General features: G+C 46.3%; 39 non-coding genes across 39 annotated transcripts; all 39 read left to right on the forward strand.

The window, feature by feature from the left end:
* The first annotated feature begins 149 nt into the window (after positions 1-149).
* On the forward strand, positions 150-268 carry LOC149376682 (5S ribosomal RNA). The gene has a single exon (XR_016295357.1). It is a non-coding gene; the product is annotated as a 5S ribosomal RNA (ribosomal RNA).
* A 334-nt stretch (positions 269-602) lies between these two features.
* On the forward strand, positions 603-721 carry LOC149376683 (5S ribosomal RNA). Its single transcript, XR_016294971.1, has one exon. It is a non-coding gene; the product is annotated as a 5S ribosomal RNA (ribosomal RNA).
* A 334-nt stretch (positions 722-1,055) lies between these two features.
* On the forward strand, positions 1,056-1,174 carry LOC149376684 (5S ribosomal RNA). Its single transcript, XR_016294972.1, has one exon. It is a non-coding gene; the product is annotated as a 5S ribosomal RNA (ribosomal RNA).
* Positions 1,175-1,508: 334 nt separating this feature from the next.
* LOC149376685 (5S ribosomal RNA) lies at positions 1,509-1,627 on the forward strand. The gene has a single exon (XR_016295358.1). It is a non-coding gene; the product is annotated as a 5S ribosomal RNA (ribosomal RNA).
* A 334-nt stretch (positions 1,628-1,961) lies between these two features.
* LOC149376686 (5S ribosomal RNA) lies at positions 1,962-2,080 on the forward strand. Its single transcript, XR_016295257.1, has one exon. It is a non-coding gene; the product is annotated as a 5S ribosomal RNA (ribosomal RNA).
* A 334-nt stretch (positions 2,081-2,414) lies between these two features.
* LOC149376687 (5S ribosomal RNA) lies at positions 2,415-2,533 on the forward strand. The gene has a single exon (XR_016295258.1). It is a non-coding gene; the product is annotated as a 5S ribosomal RNA (ribosomal RNA).
* Positions 2,534-2,867: 334 nt separating this feature from the next.
* Positions 2,868-2,986, forward strand: LOC149376688 (5S ribosomal RNA). Its single transcript, XR_016295359.1, has one exon. It is a non-coding gene; the product is annotated as a 5S ribosomal RNA (ribosomal RNA).
* Positions 2,987-3,320: 334 nt separating this feature from the next.
* On the forward strand, positions 3,321-3,439 carry LOC149376689 (5S ribosomal RNA). The gene has a single exon (XR_016295259.1). It is a non-coding gene; the product is annotated as a 5S ribosomal RNA (ribosomal RNA).
* Positions 3,440-3,773: 334 nt separating this feature from the next.
* Positions 3,774-3,892, forward strand: LOC149376690 (5S ribosomal RNA). The gene has a single exon (XR_016295360.1). It is a non-coding gene; the product is annotated as a 5S ribosomal RNA (ribosomal RNA).
* A 334-nt stretch (positions 3,893-4,226) lies between these two features.
* LOC149376691 (5S ribosomal RNA) lies at positions 4,227-4,345 on the forward strand. Its single transcript, XR_016294974.1, has one exon. It is a non-coding gene; the product is annotated as a 5S ribosomal RNA (ribosomal RNA).
* Positions 4,346-4,679: 334 nt separating this feature from the next.
* LOC149376692 (5S ribosomal RNA) lies at positions 4,680-4,798 on the forward strand. The gene has a single exon (XR_016294975.1). It is a non-coding gene; the product is annotated as a 5S ribosomal RNA (ribosomal RNA).
* Positions 4,799-5,132: 334 nt separating this feature from the next.
* Positions 5,133-5,251, forward strand: LOC149376693 (5S ribosomal RNA). The gene has a single exon (XR_016295361.1). It is a non-coding gene; the product is annotated as a 5S ribosomal RNA (ribosomal RNA).
* A 334-nt stretch (positions 5,252-5,585) lies between these two features.
* Positions 5,586-5,704, forward strand: LOC149376694 (5S ribosomal RNA). Its single transcript, XR_016295260.1, has one exon. It is a non-coding gene; the product is annotated as a 5S ribosomal RNA (ribosomal RNA).
* Positions 5,705-6,038: 334 nt separating this feature from the next.
* On the forward strand, positions 6,039-6,157 carry LOC149376695 (5S ribosomal RNA). Its single transcript, XR_016295362.1, has one exon. It is a non-coding gene; the product is annotated as a 5S ribosomal RNA (ribosomal RNA).
* A 334-nt stretch (positions 6,158-6,491) lies between these two features.
* On the forward strand, positions 6,492-6,610 carry LOC149376696 (5S ribosomal RNA). The gene has a single exon (XR_016294976.1). It is a non-coding gene; the product is annotated as a 5S ribosomal RNA (ribosomal RNA).
* Positions 6,611-6,944: 334 nt separating this feature from the next.
* On the forward strand, positions 6,945-7,063 carry LOC149376697 (5S ribosomal RNA). The gene has a single exon (XR_016295304.1). It is a non-coding gene; the product is annotated as a 5S ribosomal RNA (ribosomal RNA).
* Positions 7,064-7,397: 334 nt separating this feature from the next.
* On the forward strand, positions 7,398-7,516 carry LOC149376698 (5S ribosomal RNA). The gene has a single exon (XR_016294977.1). It is a non-coding gene; the product is annotated as a 5S ribosomal RNA (ribosomal RNA).
* A 334-nt stretch (positions 7,517-7,850) lies between these two features.
* Positions 7,851-7,969, forward strand: LOC149376699 (5S ribosomal RNA). Its single transcript, XR_016295363.1, has one exon. It is a non-coding gene; the product is annotated as a 5S ribosomal RNA (ribosomal RNA).
* Positions 7,970-8,303: 334 nt separating this feature from the next.
* LOC149376700 (5S ribosomal RNA) lies at positions 8,304-8,422 on the forward strand. The gene has a single exon (XR_016294978.1). It is a non-coding gene; the product is annotated as a 5S ribosomal RNA (ribosomal RNA).
* A 334-nt stretch (positions 8,423-8,756) lies between these two features.
* On the forward strand, positions 8,757-8,875 carry LOC149376701 (5S ribosomal RNA). The gene has a single exon (XR_016294848.1). It is a non-coding gene; the product is annotated as a 5S ribosomal RNA (ribosomal RNA).
* Positions 8,876-9,209: 334 nt separating this feature from the next.
* Positions 9,210-9,328, forward strand: LOC149376702 (5S ribosomal RNA). The gene has a single exon (XR_016295336.1). It is a non-coding gene; the product is annotated as a 5S ribosomal RNA (ribosomal RNA).
* A 334-nt stretch (positions 9,329-9,662) lies between these two features.
* Positions 9,663-9,781, forward strand: LOC149376703 (5S ribosomal RNA). Its single transcript, XR_016294980.1, has one exon. It is a non-coding gene; the product is annotated as a 5S ribosomal RNA (ribosomal RNA).
* A 334-nt stretch (positions 9,782-10,115) lies between these two features.
* LOC149376704 (5S ribosomal RNA) lies at positions 10,116-10,234 on the forward strand. Its single transcript, XR_016295261.1, has one exon. It is a non-coding gene; the product is annotated as a 5S ribosomal RNA (ribosomal RNA).
* Positions 10,235-10,568: 334 nt separating this feature from the next.
* On the forward strand, positions 10,569-10,687 carry LOC149376705 (5S ribosomal RNA). Its single transcript, XR_016295364.1, has one exon. It is a non-coding gene; the product is annotated as a 5S ribosomal RNA (ribosomal RNA).
* Positions 10,688-11,021: 334 nt separating this feature from the next.
* LOC149376706 (5S ribosomal RNA) lies at positions 11,022-11,140 on the forward strand. The gene has a single exon (XR_016295262.1). It is a non-coding gene; the product is annotated as a 5S ribosomal RNA (ribosomal RNA).
* A 334-nt stretch (positions 11,141-11,474) lies between these two features.
* On the forward strand, positions 11,475-11,593 carry LOC149376707 (5S ribosomal RNA). Its single transcript, XR_016295366.1, has one exon. It is a non-coding gene; the product is annotated as a 5S ribosomal RNA (ribosomal RNA).
* Positions 11,594-11,926: 333 nt separating this feature from the next.
* LOC149376708 (5S ribosomal RNA) lies at positions 11,927-12,045 on the forward strand. Its single transcript, XR_016294981.1, has one exon. It is a non-coding gene; the product is annotated as a 5S ribosomal RNA (ribosomal RNA).
* Positions 12,046-12,379: 334 nt separating this feature from the next.
* Positions 12,380-12,498, forward strand: LOC149376709 (5S ribosomal RNA). Its single transcript, XR_016294839.1, has one exon. It is a non-coding gene; the product is annotated as a 5S ribosomal RNA (ribosomal RNA).
* A 334-nt stretch (positions 12,499-12,832) lies between these two features.
* LOC149376710 (5S ribosomal RNA) lies at positions 12,833-12,951 on the forward strand. Its single transcript, XR_016295337.1, has one exon. It is a non-coding gene; the product is annotated as a 5S ribosomal RNA (ribosomal RNA).
* Positions 12,952-13,285: 334 nt separating this feature from the next.
* On the forward strand, positions 13,286-13,404 carry LOC149376711 (5S ribosomal RNA). The gene has a single exon (XR_016294982.1). It is a non-coding gene; the product is annotated as a 5S ribosomal RNA (ribosomal RNA).
* Positions 13,405-13,738: 334 nt separating this feature from the next.
* On the forward strand, positions 13,739-13,857 carry LOC149376712 (5S ribosomal RNA). The gene has a single exon (XR_016295305.1). It is a non-coding gene; the product is annotated as a 5S ribosomal RNA (ribosomal RNA).
* Positions 13,858-14,191: 334 nt separating this feature from the next.
* On the forward strand, positions 14,192-14,310 carry LOC149376713 (5S ribosomal RNA). Its single transcript, XR_016295338.1, has one exon. It is a non-coding gene; the product is annotated as a 5S ribosomal RNA (ribosomal RNA).
* Positions 14,311-14,645: 335 nt separating this feature from the next.
* Positions 14,646-14,764, forward strand: LOC149376714 (5S ribosomal RNA). The gene has a single exon (XR_016294814.1). It is a non-coding gene; the product is annotated as a 5S ribosomal RNA (ribosomal RNA).
* Positions 14,765-15,098: 334 nt separating this feature from the next.
* LOC149376715 (5S ribosomal RNA) lies at positions 15,099-15,217 on the forward strand. The gene has a single exon (XR_016295236.1). It is a non-coding gene; the product is annotated as a 5S ribosomal RNA (ribosomal RNA).
* A 334-nt stretch (positions 15,218-15,551) lies between these two features.
* LOC149376716 (5S ribosomal RNA) lies at positions 15,552-15,670 on the forward strand. Its single transcript, XR_016295237.1, has one exon. It is a non-coding gene; the product is annotated as a 5S ribosomal RNA (ribosomal RNA).
* A 334-nt stretch (positions 15,671-16,004) lies between these two features.
* Positions 16,005-16,123, forward strand: LOC149376717 (5S ribosomal RNA). The gene has a single exon (XR_016295339.1). It is a non-coding gene; the product is annotated as a 5S ribosomal RNA (ribosomal RNA).
* A 334-nt stretch (positions 16,124-16,457) lies between these two features.
* On the forward strand, positions 16,458-16,576 carry LOC149376718 (5S ribosomal RNA). Its single transcript, XR_016295238.1, has one exon. It is a non-coding gene; the product is annotated as a 5S ribosomal RNA (ribosomal RNA).
* A 334-nt stretch (positions 16,577-16,910) lies between these two features.
* Positions 16,911-17,029, forward strand: LOC149376719 (5S ribosomal RNA). Its single transcript, XR_016294819.1, has one exon. It is a non-coding gene; the product is annotated as a 5S ribosomal RNA (ribosomal RNA).
* A 333-nt stretch (positions 17,030-17,362) lies between these two features.
* On the forward strand, positions 17,363-17,481 carry LOC149376720 (5S ribosomal RNA). Its single transcript, XR_016295340.1, has one exon. It is a non-coding gene; the product is annotated as a 5S ribosomal RNA (ribosomal RNA).
* The last annotated feature ends 96 nt before the right edge of the window (positions 17,482-17,577 follow it).

Below are 17,577 nucleotides of genomic sequence, written 5' to 3' on the forward strand. Positions count from 1 at the left end.
CTCTTCCGAAACCGTCCAAACGCGAAGATCGCGAAAAGTTATTAGGAATTCAAATATTTTATGTGATTTTTGGTGCACCGAAGACGTAGTTATGGCTTTTGGGAGTCGCGGCGTTGATTCTTATATAGATAATGCGCGCTAATGCTTGCGGATGCGATCATACCAGCACTAATGCACCGGATCCCATTAGAACTACGAAGTTAAGCGTGCTTGGGCGAGAGTAGTACTAGGATGGGTGACCTCCTGGGAAGTCCTCGTGTTGCATCCCTCTTTTTTTGCGAATTATTTTTTTCGGAGGCCGAAACGATGGAATTTCACCAAAAATCGCTCCGAGCCTTGTTCAAATGCTCGTTTACGCATACAATTCACCGGTGAAAGTCGAAATTCCGGACCGAGGGCGAAATTTACGATTTTACCCTTCCCCCGTTCACCTTGTCGGAATTTCGCCGATCACTCTTCCGAAACCGTCCCAACGCGAAGATCGCGAAAAGTTATTAGGAATTCATATATTTTATGTGATTTTTGGTGCACCGAAGACGTAGTTATGGCTTTTGGGAGTCGCGGCGTTGATTCTTATATAGATAATGCGCGCTAATGCTTGCGGATGCGATCATACCAGCACTAATGCACCGGATCCCATCAGAACTCCGAAGTTAAGCGTGCTTGGGCGAGAGTAGTACTAGGATGGGTGACCTCCTGGGAAGTCCTCGTGTTGCATCCCTCTTTTTTTGCGAATTATTTTTTTCGGAGGCCGAAACGTTGGAATTTCACCAAAAATCGCTCCGAGTCTTGTTCAAATGCCCGTTTACGCTTACAATTCACCGGTGAAAGTCGAAATTCCGGACCGAGGGCGAAATTTACGATTTTACCCTTCCCCCGTTCACCTTGTCGGAATTTCGCCGATCACTCTTCCGAAACCGTCCCAACGCGAAGATCGCGAAAAGTTATTAGGAATTCATATATTTTATGTGATTTTTGGTGCACCGAAGACGTAGTTATGGCTTTTGGGAGTCGCGGCGTTGATTCTTATATAGATAATGCGCGCTAATGCTTGCGGATGCGATCATACCAGCACTAATGCACCGGATCCCATCAGAACTCCGAAGTTAAGCGTGCTTGGGCGAGAGTAGTACTAGGATGGGTGACCTCCTGGGAAGTCCTCGTGTTGCATCCCTCTTTTTTTGCGAATTATTTTTTTCGGAGGCCGAAACGTTGGAATTTCACCAAAAATCGCTCCGAGTCTTGTTCAAATGCCCGTTTACGCTTACAATTCACCGGTGAAAGTCGAAATTCCGGACCGAGGGCGAAATTTACGATTTTACCCTTCCCCCGTTCACCTTGTCAGAATTTCGCCGATCACTCTTCCGAAACCGTCCAAACGCGAAGATCGCGAAAAGTTATTAGGAATTCAAATATTTTATGTGATTTTTGGTGCACCGAAGACGTAGTTATGGCTTTTGGGAGTCGCGGCGTTGATTCTTATATAGATAATGCGCGCTAATGCTTGCGGATGCGATCATACCAGCACTAATGCACCGGATCCCATTAGAACTACGAAGTTAAGCGTGCTTGGGCGAGAGTAGTACTAGGATGGGTGACCTCCTGGGAAGTCCTCGTGTTGCATCCCTCTTTTTTTGCGAATTATTTTTTTCGGAGGCCGAAACGATGGAATTTCACCAAAAATCGCTCCGAGCCTTGTTCAAATGCTCGTTTACGCATACAATTCACCGGTTAAAGTCGAAATTCCGGACCGAGGGCGAAATTTACGATTTTACCCTTCCCCCGTTCACCTTGTCGGAATTTCGCCGATCACTCTTCCGAAACCGTCCCAACGCGAAGATCGCGAAAAGTTATTAGGAATTCATATATTTTATGTTATTTTTGGTGCACCGAAGACGTAGTTATGGCTTTTGGGAGTCGCGGCGTTGATTCTTATATAGATAATGCGCGCTAATGCTTGCGGATGCGATCATACCAGCACTAATGCACAGGATCCCATCAGAACTCCGAAGTTAAGCGTGCTTGGGCGAGAGTAGTACTAGGATGGGTGACCTCCTGGGAAGTCCTCGTGTTGCATCCCTCTTTTTTTGCGAATTATTTTTTTCGGAGGCCGAAACGATGGAATTTCACCAAAAATCGTTCCGAGCCTTGTTCAAATGCTCGTTTACGCATACAATTCACCGGTGAAAGTCGAAATTCCGGACCGAGGGCGAAATTTACGATTTTACCCTTCCCCCGTTCACCTTGTCGGAATTTCGCCGATCACTCTTCCGAAACCGTCCCAACGCGAAGATCGCGAAAAGTTATTAGGAATTCATATATTTTATGTTATTTTTGGTGCACCGAAGACGTAGTTATGGCTTTTGGGAGTCGCGGCGTTGATTCTTATATAGATAATGCGCGCTAATGCTTGCGGATGCGATCATACCAGCACTAATGCACAGGATCCCATCAGAACTCCGAAGTTAAGCGTGCTTGGGCGAGAGTAGTACTAGGATGGGTGACCTCCTGGGAAGTCCTCGTGTTGCATCCCTCTTTTTTTGCGAATTATTTTTTTCGGAGGCCGAAACGTTGGAATTTCACCAAAAATCGCTCCGAGTCTTGTTCAAATGCCCGTTTACGCTTACAATTCACCGGTGAAAGTCGAAATTCCGGACCGAGGGCGAAATTTACGATTTTACCCTTCCCCCGTTCACCTTGTCGGAATTTTGCCGATCACTCTTCCGAAACCGTCCAAATGCGAAGATCGCGAAAAGTTATTAGGAATTCAAATATTTTATGTGATTTTTGGTGCACCGAAGACGTAGTTATGGCTTTTGGGAGTCGCGGCGTTGATTCTTATATAGATAATGCGCGCTAATGCTTGCGGATGCGATCATACCAGCACTAATGCACCGGATCCCATTAGAACTACGAAGTTAAGCGTGCTTGGGCGAGAGTAGTACTAGGATGGGTGACCTCCTGGGAAGTCCTCGTGTTGCATCCCTCTTTTTTTGCGAATTATTTTTTTCGGAGGCCGAAACGATGGAATTTCACCAAAAATCGCTCCGAGCCTTGTTCAAATGCTCGTTTACGCATACAATTCACCGGTGAAAGTCGAAATTCCGGACCGAGGGCGAAATTTACGATTTTACCCTTCCCCCGTTCACCTTGTCGGAATTTCGCCGATCACTCTTCCGAAACCCTCCCAACGCGAAGATCGCGAAAAGTTATTAGGAATTCATATATTTTATGTGATTTTTGGTGCACCGAAGACGTAGTTATGGCTTTTGGGAGTCGCGGCGTTGATTCTTATATAGATAATGCGCGCTAATGCTTGCGGATGCGATCATACCAGCACTAATGCACAGGATCCCATCAGAACTCCGAAGTTAAGCGTGCTTGGGCGAGAGTAGTACTAGGATGGGTGACCTCCTGGGAAGTCCTCGTGTTGCATCCCTCTTTTTTTGCGAATTATTTTTTTCGGAGGCCGAAACGTTGGAATTTCACCAAAAATCGCTCCGAGTCTTGTTCAAATGCCCGTTTACGCTTACAATTCACCGGTGAAAGTCGAAATTCCGGACCGAGGGCGAAATTTACGATTTTACCCTTCCCCCGTTCACCTTGTCGGAATTTCGCCGATCACTCTTCCGAAACCGTCCAAACGCGAAGATCGCGAAAAGTTATTAGGAATTCAAATATTTTATGTGATTTTTGGTGCACCGAAGACGTAGTTATGGCTTTTGGGAGTCGCGGCGTTGATTCTTATATAGATAATGCGCGCTAATGCTTGCGGATGCGATCATACCAGCACTAATGCACCGGATCCCATTAGAACTACGAAGTTAAGCGTGCTTGGGCGAGAGTAGTACTAGGATGGGTGACCTCCTGGGAAGTCCTCGTGTTGCATCCCTCTTTTTTTGCGAATTATTTTTTTCGGAGGCCGAAACGATGGAATTTCACCAAAAATCGCTCCGAGCCTTGTTCAAATGCTCGTTTACGCATACAATTCACCGGTGAAAGTCGAAATTCCGGACCGAGGGCGAAATTTACGATTTTACCCTTCCCCCGTTCACCTTGTCGGAATTTCGCCGATCACTCTTCCGAAACCGTCCCAACGCGAAGATCGCGAAAAGTTATTAGGAATTCATATATTTTATGTGATTTTTGGTGCACCGAAGACGTAGTTATGGCTTTTGGGAGTCGCGGCGTTGATTCTTATATAGATAATGCGCGCTAATGCTTGCGGATGCGATCATACCAGCACTAATGCACCGGATCCCATCAGAACTCCGAAGTTAAGCGTGCTTGGGCGAGAGTAGTACTAGGATGGGTGACCTCCTGGGAAGTCCTCGTGTTGCATCCCTCTTTTTTTGCGAATTATTTTTTTCGGAGGCCGAAACGTTGGAATTTCACCAAAAATCGCTCCGAGTCTTGTTCAAATGCCCGTTTACGCTTACAATTCACCGGTGAAAGTCGAAATTCCGGACCGAGGGCGAAATTTACGATTTTACCCTTCCCCCGTTCACCTTGTCGGAATTTCGCCGATCACTCTTCCGAAACCGTCCCAACGCGAAGATCGCGAAAAGTTATTAGGAATTCATATATTTTATGTGATTTTTGGTGCACCGAAGACGTAGTTATGGCTTTTGGGAGTCGCGGCGTTGATTCTTATATAGATAATGCGCGCTAATGCTTGCGGATGCGATCATACCAGCACTAATGCACCGGATCCCATCAGAACTCCGAAGTTAAGCGTGCTTGGGCGAGAGTAGTACTAGGATGGGTGACCTCCTGGGAAGTCCTCGTGTTGCATCCCTCTTTTTTTGCGAATTATTTTTTTCGGAGGCCGAAACGTTGGAATTTCACCAAAAATCGCTCCGAGTCTTGTTCAAATGCCCGTTTACGCTTACAATTCACCGGTGAAAGTCGAAATTCCGGACCGAGGGCGAAATTTACGATTTTACCCTTCCCCCGTTCACCTTGTCAGAATTTCGCCGATCACTCTTCCGAAACCGTCCAAACGCGAAGATCGCGAAAAGTTATTAGGAATTCAAATATTTTATGTGATTTTTGGTGCACCGAAGACGTAGTTATGGCTTTTGGGAGTCGCGGCGTTGATTCTTATATAGATAATGCGCGCTAATGCTTGCGGATGCGATCATACCAGCACTAATGCACCGGATCCCATTAGAACTACGAAGTTAAGCGTGCTTGGGCGAGAGTAGTACTAGGATGGGTGACCTCCTGGGAAGTCCTCGTGTTGCATCCCTCTTTTTTTGCGAATTATTTTTTTCGGAGGCCGAAACGATGGAATTTCACCAAAAATCGCTCCGAGCCTTGTTCAAATGCTCGTTTACGCATACAATTCACCGGTTAAAGTCGAAATTCCGGACCGAGGGCGAAATTTACGATTTTACCCTTCCCCCGTTCACCTTGTCGGAATTTCGCCGATCACTCTTCCGAAACCGTCCCAACGCGAAGATCGCGAAAAGTTATTAGGAATTCATATATTTTATGTTATTTTTGGTGCACCGAAGACGTAGTTATGGCTTTTGGGAGTCGCGGCGTTGATTCTTATATAGATAATGCGCGCTAATGCTTGCGGATGCGATCATACCAGCACTAATGCACAGGATCCCATCAGAACTCCGAAGTTAAGCGTGCTTGGGCGAGAGTAGTACTAGGATGGGTGACCTCCTGGGAAGTCCTCGTGTTGCATCCCTCTTTTTTTGCGAATTATTTTTTTCGGAGGCCGAAACGTTGGAATTTCACCAAAAATCGCTCCGAGTCTTGTTCAAATGCCCGTTTACGCTTACAATTCACCGGTGAAAGTCGAAATTCCGGACCGAGGGCGAAATTTACGATTTTACCCTTCCCCCGTTCACCTTGTCGGAATTTCGCCGATCACTCTTCCGAAACCGTCCAAACGCGAAGATCGCGAAAAGTTATTAGGAATTCAAATATTTTATGTGATTTTTGGTGCACCGAAGACGTAGTTATGGCTTTTGGGAGTCGCGGCGTTGATTCTTATATAGATAATGCTCGCTAATGCTTGCGGATGCGATCATACCAGCACTAATGCACCGGATCCCATTAGAACTACGAAGTTAAGCGTGCTTGGGCGAGAGTAGTACTAGGATGGGTGACCTCCTGGGAAGTCCTCGTGTTGCATCCCTCTTTTTTTGCGAATTATTTTTTTCGGAGGCCGAAACGATGGAATTTCACCAAAAATCGCTCCGAGCCTTGTTCAAATGCTCGTTTACGCATACAATTCACCGGTGAAAGTCGAAATTCCGGACCGAGGGCGAAATTTACGATTTTACCCTTCCCCCGTTCACCTTGTCGGAATTTCGCCGATCACTCTTCCGAAACCGTCCCAACGCGAAGATCGCGAAAAGTTATTAGGAATTCATATATTTTATGTGATTTTTGGTGCACCGAAGACGTAGTTATGGCTTTTGGGAGTCGCGGCGTTGATTCTTATATAGATAATGCGCGCTAATGCTTGCGGATGCGATCATACCAGCACTAATGCACCGGATCCCATCAGAACTCCGAAGTTAAGCGTGCTTGGGCGAGAGTAGTACTAGGATGGGTGACCTCCTGGGAAGTCCTCGTGTTGCATCCCTCTTTTTTTGCGAATTATTTTTTTCGGAGGCCGAAACGTTGGAATTTCACCAAAAATCGCTCCGAGTCTTGTTCAAATGCCCGTTTACGCTTACAATTCACCGGTGAAAGTCGAAATTCCGGACCGAGGGCGAAATTTACGATTTTACCCTTCCCCCGTTCACCTTGTCGGAATTTCGCCGATCACTCTTCCGAAACCGTCCCAACGCGAAGATCGCGAAGAGATATTAGGAATTCATATATTTTATGTGATTTTTGGTGCACCGAAGACGTAGTTATGGCTTTTGGGAGTCGCGGCGTTGATTATTATATAGATAATGCGCGCTAATGCTTGCGGATGCGATCATACCAGCACTAATGCACCGGATCCCATCAGAACTACGAAGTTAAGCGTGCTTGGGCGAGAGTAGTACTAGGATGGGTGACCTCCTGGGAAGTCCTCGTGTTGCATCCCTCTTTTTTTGCGAATTATTTTTTTCGGAGGCCGAAACGATGGAATTTCACCAAAAATCGCTCCGAGCCTTGTTCAAATGCTCGTTTACGCATACAATTCACCGGTGAAAGTCGAAATTCCGGACCGAGGGCGAAATTTACGATTTTACCCTTCCCCCGTTCACCTAGTCGGAATTTCGCCGATCACTCTTCCGAAACCGTCCCAACGCGAAGATCGCGAAAAGTTATTAGGAATTCATATATTTTATGTGATTTTTGGTGCACCGAAGACGTAGTTATGGCTTTTGGGAGTCGCGGCGTTGATTCTTATATAGATAATGCGCGCTAATGCTTGCGGATGCGATCATACCAGCACTAATGCACCGGATCCCATCAGAACTCCGAAGTTAAGCGTGCTTGGGCGAGAGTAGTACTAGGATGGGTGACCTCCTGGGAAGTCCTCGTGTTGCATCCCTCTTTTTTTGCGAATTATTTTTTTCGGAGGCCGAAACGTTGGAATTTCACCAAAAATCGCTCCGAGTCTTGTTCAAATGCCCGTTTACGCTTACAATTCACCGGTGAAAGTCGAAATTCCGGACCGAGGGCGAAATTTACGATTTTACCCTTCCCCCGTTCACCTTGTCGGAATTTCGCCGATCACTCTTCCGAAACCATCCAAACGCGAAGATCGCGAAAAGTTATTAGGAATTCAAATATTTTATGTGATTTTTGGTGCACCGAAGACGTAGTTATGGCTTTTGGGAGTCGCGGCGTTGATTCTTATATAGATAATGCGCGCTAATGCTTGCGGATGCGATCATACCAGCACTAATGCACCGGATCCCATTAGAACTACGAAGTTAAGCGTGCTTGGGCGAGAGTAGTACTAGGATGGGTGACCTCCTGGGAAGTCCTCGTGTTGCATCCCTCTTTTTTTGCGTATTATTTTTTTCGGAGGCCGAAACGATGGAATTTCACCAAAAATCGCTCCGAGCCTTGTTCAAATGCTCGTTTACGCATACAATTCACCGGTGAAAGTCGAAATTCCGGACCGAGGGCGAAATTTACGATTTTACCCTTCCCCCGTTCACCTTGTCGGAATTTCGCCGATCACTCTTCCGAAACCGTCCCAACGCGAAGATCGCGAAAAGTTATTAGGAATTCATATATTTTATGTGATTTTTGGTGCACCGAAGACGTAGTTATGGCTTTTGGGAGTCGCGGCGTTGATTCTTATATAGATAATGCGCGCTAATGCTTGCGGATGCGATCATACCAGCACTAATGCACCGGATCCCATCAGAACTCCGAAGTTAAGCGTGCTTGGGCGAGAGTAGTACTAGGATGGGTGACCTCCTGGGAAGTCCTCGTGTTGCATCCCTCTTTTTTTGCGAATTATTTTTTTCGGAGGCCGAAACGTTGGAATTTCACCAAAAATCGCTCCGAGTCTTGTTCAAATGCCCGTTTACGCTTACAATTCACCGGTGAAAGTCGAAATTCCGGACCGAGGGCGAAATTTACGATTTTACCCTTCCCCCGTTCACCTTGTCGGAATTTCGCCGATCACTCTTCTGAAACCGTCCCAACGCGAAGATCGCGAAAAGATATTAGGAATTCATATATTTTATGTGATTTTTGGTGCACCGAAGACGTAGTTATGGCTTTTGGGAGTCGCGGCGTTGATTATTATATAGATAATGCGCGCTAATGCTTGCGGATGCGATCATACCAGCACTAATGCACCGCATCCCATCAGAACTACGAAGTTAAGCGTGCTTGAGCGAGAGTAGTACTAGGATGGGTGACCTCCTGGGAAGTCCTCGTGTTGCATCCCTCTTTTTTTGCGAATTATTTTTTTCGGAGGCCGAAACGATGGAATTTCACCAAAAATCGCTCCGAGCCTTGTTCAAATGCTCGTTTACGCATACAATTCACCGGTGAAAGTCGAAATTCTGGACCGAGGGTGAAATTTACGATTTTACCCTTCCCCCGTTCACCTAGTCGGAATTTCGCCGATCACTCTTCCGAAACCGTCCCAACGCGAAGATCGCGAAAAGTTATTAGGAATTCATATATTTTATGTGATTTTTGGTGCACCGAAGACGTAGTTATGGCTTTTGGGAGTCGCGGCGTTGATTCTTATATAGATAATGCGCGCTAATGCTTGCGGATGCGATCATACCAGCACTAATGCACCGCATCCCATCAGAACTACGAAGTTAAGCGTGCTTGGGCGAGAGTAGTACTAGGATGGGTGACCTCCTGGGAAGTCCTCGTGTTGCATCCCTCTTTTTTTGCGAATTATTTTTTTCGGAGGCCGAAACGTTGGAATTTCACCAAAAATCGCTCCGAGTCTTGTTCATATGCCCGTTTACGCTTACAATTCACCGGTGAAAGTCGAAATTCCGGACCGAGGGCGAAATTTACGATTTTACCCTTCCCCCGTTCACCTTGTCGGAATTTCGCCGATCACTCTTCCGAAACCATCCCAACGCGAAGATCGCGAAAAGTTATTAGGAATTCATATATTTTATGTGATTTTTGGTGCACCGAAGACGTAGTTATGGCTTTTGGGAGTCGCGGCGTTGATTCTTATATAGATAATGCGCGCTAATGCTTGCGGATGCGATCATACCAGCACTAATGCACCGGATCCCATCAGAACTCCGAAGTTAAGCGTGCTTGGGCGAGAGTAGTACTAGGATGGGTGACCTCCTGGGAAGTCCTCGTGTTGCATCCCTCTTTTTTTGCGAATTATTTTTTTCGGAGGCCGAAACGTTGGAATTTCACCAAAAATCGCTCCGAGTCTTGTTCAAATGCCCGTTTACGCTTACAATTCACCGGTGAAAGTCGAAATTCCGGACCGAGGGCGAAATTTACGATTTTACCCTTCCCCCGTTCACCTTGTCGGAATTTCGCTGATCACTCTTCCGAAACCGTCCCAACGCGAAGATCGCGAAAAGTTATTAGGAATTCATATATTTTATGTGATTTTTGGTGCACCGAAGACGTAGTTATGGCTTTTGGGAGTCGCGGCGTTGATTCTTATATAGATAATGCGCGCTAATGCTTGCGGATGCGATCATACCAGCACTAATGCACAGGATCCCATCAGAACTCCGAAGTTAAGCGTGCTTGGGCGAGAGTAGTACTAGGATGGGTGACCTCCTGGGAAGTCCTCGTGTTGCATCCCTCTTTTTTTGCGAATTATTTTTTTCGGAGGCCGAAACGTTGGAATTTCACCAAAAATCGCTCCGAGTCTTGTTCAAATGCCCGTTTACGCTTACAATTCACCGGTGAAAGTCGAAATTCCGGACCGAGGGCGAAATTTACGATTTTACCCTTCCCCCGTTCACCTTGTCGGAATTTCGCCGATCACTCTTCCGAAACCGTCCAAACGCGAAGATCGCGAAAAGTTATTAGGAATTCAAATATTTTATGTGATTTTTGGTGCACCGAAGACGTAGTTATGGCTTTTGGGAGTCGCGGCGTTGATTCTTATATAGATAATGCGCGCTAATGCTTGCGGATGCGATCATACCAGCACTAATGCACCGGATCCCATTAGAACTACGAAGTTAAGCGTGCTTGGGCGAGAGTAGTACTAGGATGGGTGACCTCCTGGGAAGTCCTCGTGTTGCATCCCTCTTTTTTTGCGAATTATTTTTTTCGGAGGCCGAAACGATGGAATTTCACCAAAAATCGCTCCGAGCCTTGTTCAAATGCTCGTTTACGCATACAATTCACCGGTGAAAGTCGAAATTCCGGACCGAGGGCGAAATTTACGATTTTACCCTTCCCCCGTTCACCTTGTCGGAATTTCGCCGATCACTCTTCCGAAACCGTCCCAACGCGAAGATCGCGAAAAGTTATTAGGAATTCATATATTTTATGTTATTTTTGGTGCACCGAAGACGTAGTTATGGCTTTTGGGAGTCGCGGCGTTGATTCTTATATAGATAATGCGCGCTAATGCTTGCGGATGCGATCATACCAGCACTAATGCACAGGATCCCATCAGAACTCCGAAGTTAAGCGTGCTTGGGCGAGAGTAGTACTAGGATGGGTGACCTCCTGGGAAGTCCTCGTGTTGCATCCCTCTTTTTTTGCGAATTATTTTTTTCGGAGGCCGAAACGTTGGAATTTCACCAAAAATCGCTCCGAGTCTTGTTCAAATGCCCGTTTACGCTTACAATTCACCGGTGAAAGTCGAAATTCCGGACCGAGGGCGAAATTTACGATTTTACCCTTCCCCCGTTCACCTTGTCGGAATTTCGCCGATCACTCTTCCGAAACCGTCCAAACGCGAAGATCGCGAAAAGTTATTAGGAATTCAAATATTTTATGTGATTTTTGGTGCACCGAAGACGTAGTTATGGCTTTTGGGAGTCGCGGCGTTGATTCTTATATAGATAATGCGCGCTAATGCTTGCGGATGCGATCATACCAGCACTAATGCACCGGATCCCATTAGAACTACGAAGTTAAGCGTGCTTGGGCGAGAGTAGTACTAGGATGGGTGACCTCCTGGGAAGTCCTCGTGTTGCATCCCTCTTTTTTTGCGAATTATTTTTTTCGGAGGCCGAAACGATGGAATTTCACCAAAAATCGCTCCGAGCCTTGTTCAAATGCTCGTTTACGCATACAATTCACCGGTGAAAGTCGAAATTCCGGACCGAGGGCGAAATTTACGATTTTACCCTTCCCCCGTTCACCTTGTCGGAATTTCGCCGATCACTCTTCCGAAACCGTCCCAACGCGAAGATGCGAAAAGTTATTAGGAATTCATATATTTTATGTGATTTTTGGTGCACCGAAGACGTAGTTATGGCTTTTGGGAGTCGCGGCGTTGATTCTTATATAGATAATGCGCGTTAATGCTTGCGGATGCGATCATACCAGCACTAATGCACCGGATCCCATCAGAACTCCGAAGTTAAGCGTGCTTGGGCGAGAGTAGTACTAGGATGGGTGACCTCCTGGGAAGTCCTCGTGTTGCATCCCTCTTTTTTTGCGAATTATTTTTTTCGGAGGCCGAAATGTTGGAATTTCACCAAAAATCGCTCCGAGTCTTGTTCAAATGCCCGTTTACGCTTACAATTCACCGGTGAAAGTCGAAATTCCGGACCGAGGGCGAAATTTACGATTTTACCCTTCCCTCGTTCACCTTGTCGGAATTTCGCCGATCACTCTTCTGAAACCGTCCCAACGCGAAGATCGCGAAAAGATATTAGGAATTCATATATTTTATGTGATTTTTGGTGCACCGAAGACGTAGTTATGGCTTTTGGGAGTCGCGGCGTTGATTATTATATAGATAATGCGCGCTAATGCTTGCGGATGCGATCATACCAGCACTAATGCACCGCATCCCATCAGAACTACGAAGTTAAGCGTGCTTGGGCGAGAGTAGTACTAGGATGGGTGACTTCCTGGGAAGTCCTCGTGTTGCATCCCTCTTTTTTTGCGAATTATTTTTTTCGGAGGCCGAAACGATGGAATTTCACCAAAAATCGCTCCGAGCCTTGTTCAAATGCTCGTTTACGCATACAATTCACCGGTGAAAGTCGAAATTCTGGACCGAGGGCGAAATTTACGATTTTACCCTTCCCCCGTTCACCTAGTCGGAATTTCGCCGATCACTCTTCCGAAACCGTCCCAACGCGAAGATCGCGAAAAGTTATTAGGAATTCATATATTTTATGTGATTTTTGGTGCACCGAAGACGTAGTTATGGCTTTTGGGAGTCGCGGCGTTGATTCTTATATAGATAATGCGCGCTAATGCTTGCGGATGCGATCATACCAGCACTAATGCACCGCATCCCATCAGAACTACGAAGTTAAGCGTGCTTGGGCGAGAGTAGTACTAGGATGGGTGACCTCCTGGGAAGTCCTCGTGTTGCATCCCTCTTTTTTTGCGAATTATTTTTTTCGGAGGCCGAAACGTTGGAATTTCACCAAAAATCGCTCCGAGTCTTGTTCAAATGCCCGTTTACGCTTACAATTCACCGGTGAAAGTCGAAATTCCGGACCGAGGGCGAAATTTACGATTTTACCCTTCCCCCGTTCACCTTGTCGGAATTTCGCCGATCACTCTTCCGAAACCGTCCCAACGCGAAGATCGCGAAAAGTTATTAGGAATTCATATATTTTATGTGATTTTTGGTGCACCGAAGACGTAGTTATGGCTTTTGGGAGTCGCGGCGTTGATTCTTATATAGATAATGCGCGCTAATGCTTGCGGATGCGATCATACCAGCACTAATGCACCGGATCCCATCAGAACTCCGAAGTTAAGCGTGCTTGGGCGAGAGTAGTACTAGGATGGGTGACCTCCTGGGAAGTCCTCGTGTTGCATCCCTCTTTTTTTGCGAATTATTTTTTTCGGAGGCCGAAACGTTGGAATTTCACCAAAAATCGCTCCGAGTCTTGTTCAAATGCCCGTTTACGCTTACAATTCACCGGTGAAAGTCGAAATTCCGGACCGAGGGCGAAATTTACGATTTTACCCTTCCCCCGTTCACCTTGTCGGAATTTCGCCGATCACTCTTCCGAAACCGTCCCAACGCGAAGATCGCGAAAAGTTATTAGGAATTCATATATTTTATGTGATTTTTGGTGCACCGAAGACGTAGTTATGGCTTTTGGGAGTCGCGGCGTTGATTATTATATAGATAATGCGCGCTAATGCTTGCGGATGCGATCATACCAGCACTAATGCACCGGATCCCATCAGAACTACGAAGTTAAGCGTGCTTGGGCGAGAGTAGTACTAGGATGGGTGACCTCCTGGGAAGTCCTCGTGTTGCATCCCTCTTTTTTTGCGAATTATTTTTTTCGGAGGCCGAAACGATGGAATTTCACCAAAAATCGCTCCGAGCCTTGTTCAAATGCTCGTTTACGCATATAATTCACCGGTGAAAGTCGAAATTCCGGACCGAGGGCGAAATTTACGATTTTAGCCTTCCCCCGTTCACCTAGTCGGAATTTCGCCGATCACTCTTCCGAAACCGTCCCAACGCGAAGATCGCGAAAAGTTATTAGGAATTCATATATTTTATGTGATTTTTGGTGCACCGAAGACGTAGTTATGGCTTTTGGGAGTCGCGGCGTTGATTCTTATATAGATAATGCGCGCTAATGCTTGCGGATGCGATCATACCAGCACTAATGCACCGCATCCCATCAGAACTACGAAGTTAAGCGTGCTTGGGCGAGAGTAGTACTAGGATGGGTGACCTCCTGGGAAGTCCTCGTGTTGCATCCCTCTTTTTTTGCGAATTATTTTTTTCGGAGGCCGAAACGTTGGAATTTCACCAAAAATCGCTCCGAGTCTTGTTCAAATGCCCGTTTACGCTTACAATTCACCGGTGAAAGTCGAAATTCCGGACCGAGGGCGAAATTTACGATTTTACCCTTCCCCCGTTCACCTTGTCGGAATTTCGCCGATCACTCTTCCGAAACCGTCCCAACGCGAAGATCGCGAAAAGTTTATTAGGAATTCATATATTTTATGTGATTTTTGGTGCACCGAAGACGTAGTTATGGCTTTTGGGAGTCGCGGCGTTGATTCTTATATAGATAATGCGCGCTAATGCTTGCGGATGCGATCATACCAGCACTAATGCACCGGATCCCATCAGAACTCGGAAGTTAAGCCTGCTTGGGCGAGAGTAGTACTAGGATGGGTGACCTCCTGGGAAGTCCTCGTGTTGCATCCCTCTTTTTTTGCGAATTATTTTTTTCGGAGGCCGAAACGTTGGAATTTCACCAAAAATCGCTCCGAGTCTTGTTCAAATGCCCGTTTACGCTTACAATTCACCGGTGAAAGTCGAAATTCCGGACCGAGGGCGAAATTTACGATTTTACCCTTCCCCCGTTCACCTTGTCGGAATTTCGCCGATCACTCTTCCGAAACCGTCCCAACGCGAAGATCGCGAAAAGTTATTAGGAATTCATATATTTTATGTGATTTTTGGTGCACCGAAGACGTAGTTATGGCTTTTGGGAGTCGCGGCGTTGATTCTTATATAGATAATGCGCGCTAATGCTTGCGGATGCGATCATACCAGCACTAATGCACCGGATCCCATCAGAACTCCGAAGTTAAGCGTCCTTGGGCGAGAGTAGTACTAGGATGGGTGACCTCCTGGGAAGTCCTCGTGTTGCATCCCTCTTTTTTTGCGAATTATTTTTTTCGGAGGCCGAAACGTTGGAATTTCACCAAAAATCGCTCCGAGTCTTGTTCAAATGCCCGTTTACGCTTACAATTCACCGGTGAAAGTCGAAATTCCGGACCGAGGGCGAAATTTACGATTTTACCCTTCCCCCGTTCACCTTGTCGGAATTTCGCCGATCACTCTTCCGAAACCGTCCCAACGCGAAGATCGCGAAAAGTTATTAGGAATTCATATATTTTATGTGATTTTTGGTGCACCGAAGACGTAGTTATGGCTTTTGGGAGTCGCGGCGTTGATTCTTATATAGATAATGCGCGCTAATGCTTGCGGATGCGATCATACCAGCACTAATGCACCGGATCCCATCAGAACTCCGAAGTTAAGCGTCCTTGGGCGAGAGTAGTACTAGGATGGGTGACCTCCTGGGAAGTCCTCGTGTTGCATCCCTCTTTTTTTGCGAATTATTTTTTTCGGAGGCCGAAACGTTGGAATTTCACCAAAAATCGCTCCGAGTCTTGTTCAAATGCCCGTTTACGCTTACAATTCACCGGTGAAAGTCGAAATTCCGGACCGAGGGCGAAATTTACGATTTTACCCTTCCCCCGTTCACCTTGTCGGAATTTCGCCGATCACTCTTCCGAAACCGTCCCAACGCGAAGATCGCGAAAAGTTATTAGGAATTCATATATTTTATGTGATTTTTGGTGCACCGAAGACGTAGTTATGGCTTTTGGGAGTCGCGGCGTTGATTCTTATATAGATAATGCGCGCTAATGCTTGCGGATGCGATCATACCAGCACTAATGCACCGCATCCCATCAGAACTACGAAGTTAAGCGTGCTTGGGCGAGAGTAGTACTAGGATGGGTGACCTCCTGGGAAGTCCTCGTGTTGCATCCCTCTTTTTTTGCGAATTATTTTTTTCGGAGGCCGAAACGTTGGAATTTCACCAAAAATCGCTCCGAGTCTTGTTCAAATGCCCGTTTACGCTTACAATTCACCGGTGAAAGTCGAAATTCCGGACCGAGGGCGAAATTTACGATTTTACCCTTCCCCCGTTCACCTTGTCGGAATTTCGCCGATCACTCTTCCGAAACCGTCCCAACGCGAAGATCGCGAAAAGTTATTAGGAATTCATATATTTTATGTGATTTTTGGTGCACCGAAGACGTAGTTATGGCTTTTGGGAGTCGCGGCGTTGATTCTTATATAGATAATGCGCGCTAATGCTTGCGGATGCGATCATACCAGCACTAATGCACCGGATCCCATCAGAACTCCGAAGTTAAGCGTCCTTGGGCGAGAGTAGTACTAGGATGGGTGACCTCCTGGGAAGTCCTCGTGTTGCATCCCTCTTTTTTTGCGAATTATTTTTTTCGGAGGCCGAAACGTTGGAATTTCACCAAAAATCGCTCCGAGTCTTGTTCAAATGCCCGTTTACGCTTACAATTCACCGGTGAAAGTCGAAATTCCGGACCGAGGGCGAAATTTACGATTTTACCCTTCCCCCGTTCACCTTGTCGGAATTTCGCCGATCACTCTTCCGAAACCGTCCTAACGCGAAGATCGCGAAAAGTTATTAGGAATTCATATATTTTATGTGATTTTTGGTGCACCGAAGACGTAGTTATGGCTTTTGGGAGTCGCGGCGTTGATTCTTATATAGATAATGCGCGCTAATGCTTGCGGATGCGATCATACAAGCACTAATGCATCGGATCCCATCAGAACTCCGAAGTTAAGCGTGCTTGGGCGAGAGTAGTACTAAGATGGGTGACCTCCTGGGAAGTCCTCGTGTTGCATCCCTCTTTTTTTGCGAATTATTTTTTTCGGAGGCCGAAACGATGGAATTTCACCAAAAATCGCTCCGAGCCTTGTTCAAATGCCCGTTTACGCTTACAATTCACCGGTGAAAGTCGAAATTCCGGACCGATGGCGAAATTTACGATTTTACCCTTCCCCCGTTCACCTTGTCGGAATTTCGCCGATCACTCTTCCGAAACCGTCCCAACGCGAAGATCGCGAAAAGTTATTAGGAATTCATATATTTTATGTGATTTTTGGTGCACCGAAGACGTAGTTATGGTTTTGGGAGTCGCGGCGTTGATTCTTATATAGATAATGCGCGCTAATGCTTGCGGATGCGATCATACCAGCACTAATGCACCGCATCCCATCAGAACTACGAAGTTAAGCGTGCTTGGGCGAGAGTAGTACTAGGATGGGTGACCTCCTGGGAAGTCCTCGTGTTGCATCCCTCTTTTTTTGCGAATTATTTTTTTCGGAGGCCGAAACGTTGGAATTTCACCAAAAATCGCTCCGAGTCTTGTTCAAATGCCCGTTTACGCTTACAA

Source organism: Urtica dioica, unplaced genomic scaffold, assembly GCF_054948205.1.
Source record: "Urtica dioica subsp. dioica isolate 48M unplaced genomic scaffold, U.dioica_male_clone48M_v1_H2 Urtica_dioica_male_H2_contig_17, whole genome shotgun sequence".
Lineage (NCBI taxonomy): Eukaryota > Viridiplantae > Streptophyta > Magnoliopsida > Rosales > Urticaceae > Urtica > Urtica dioica.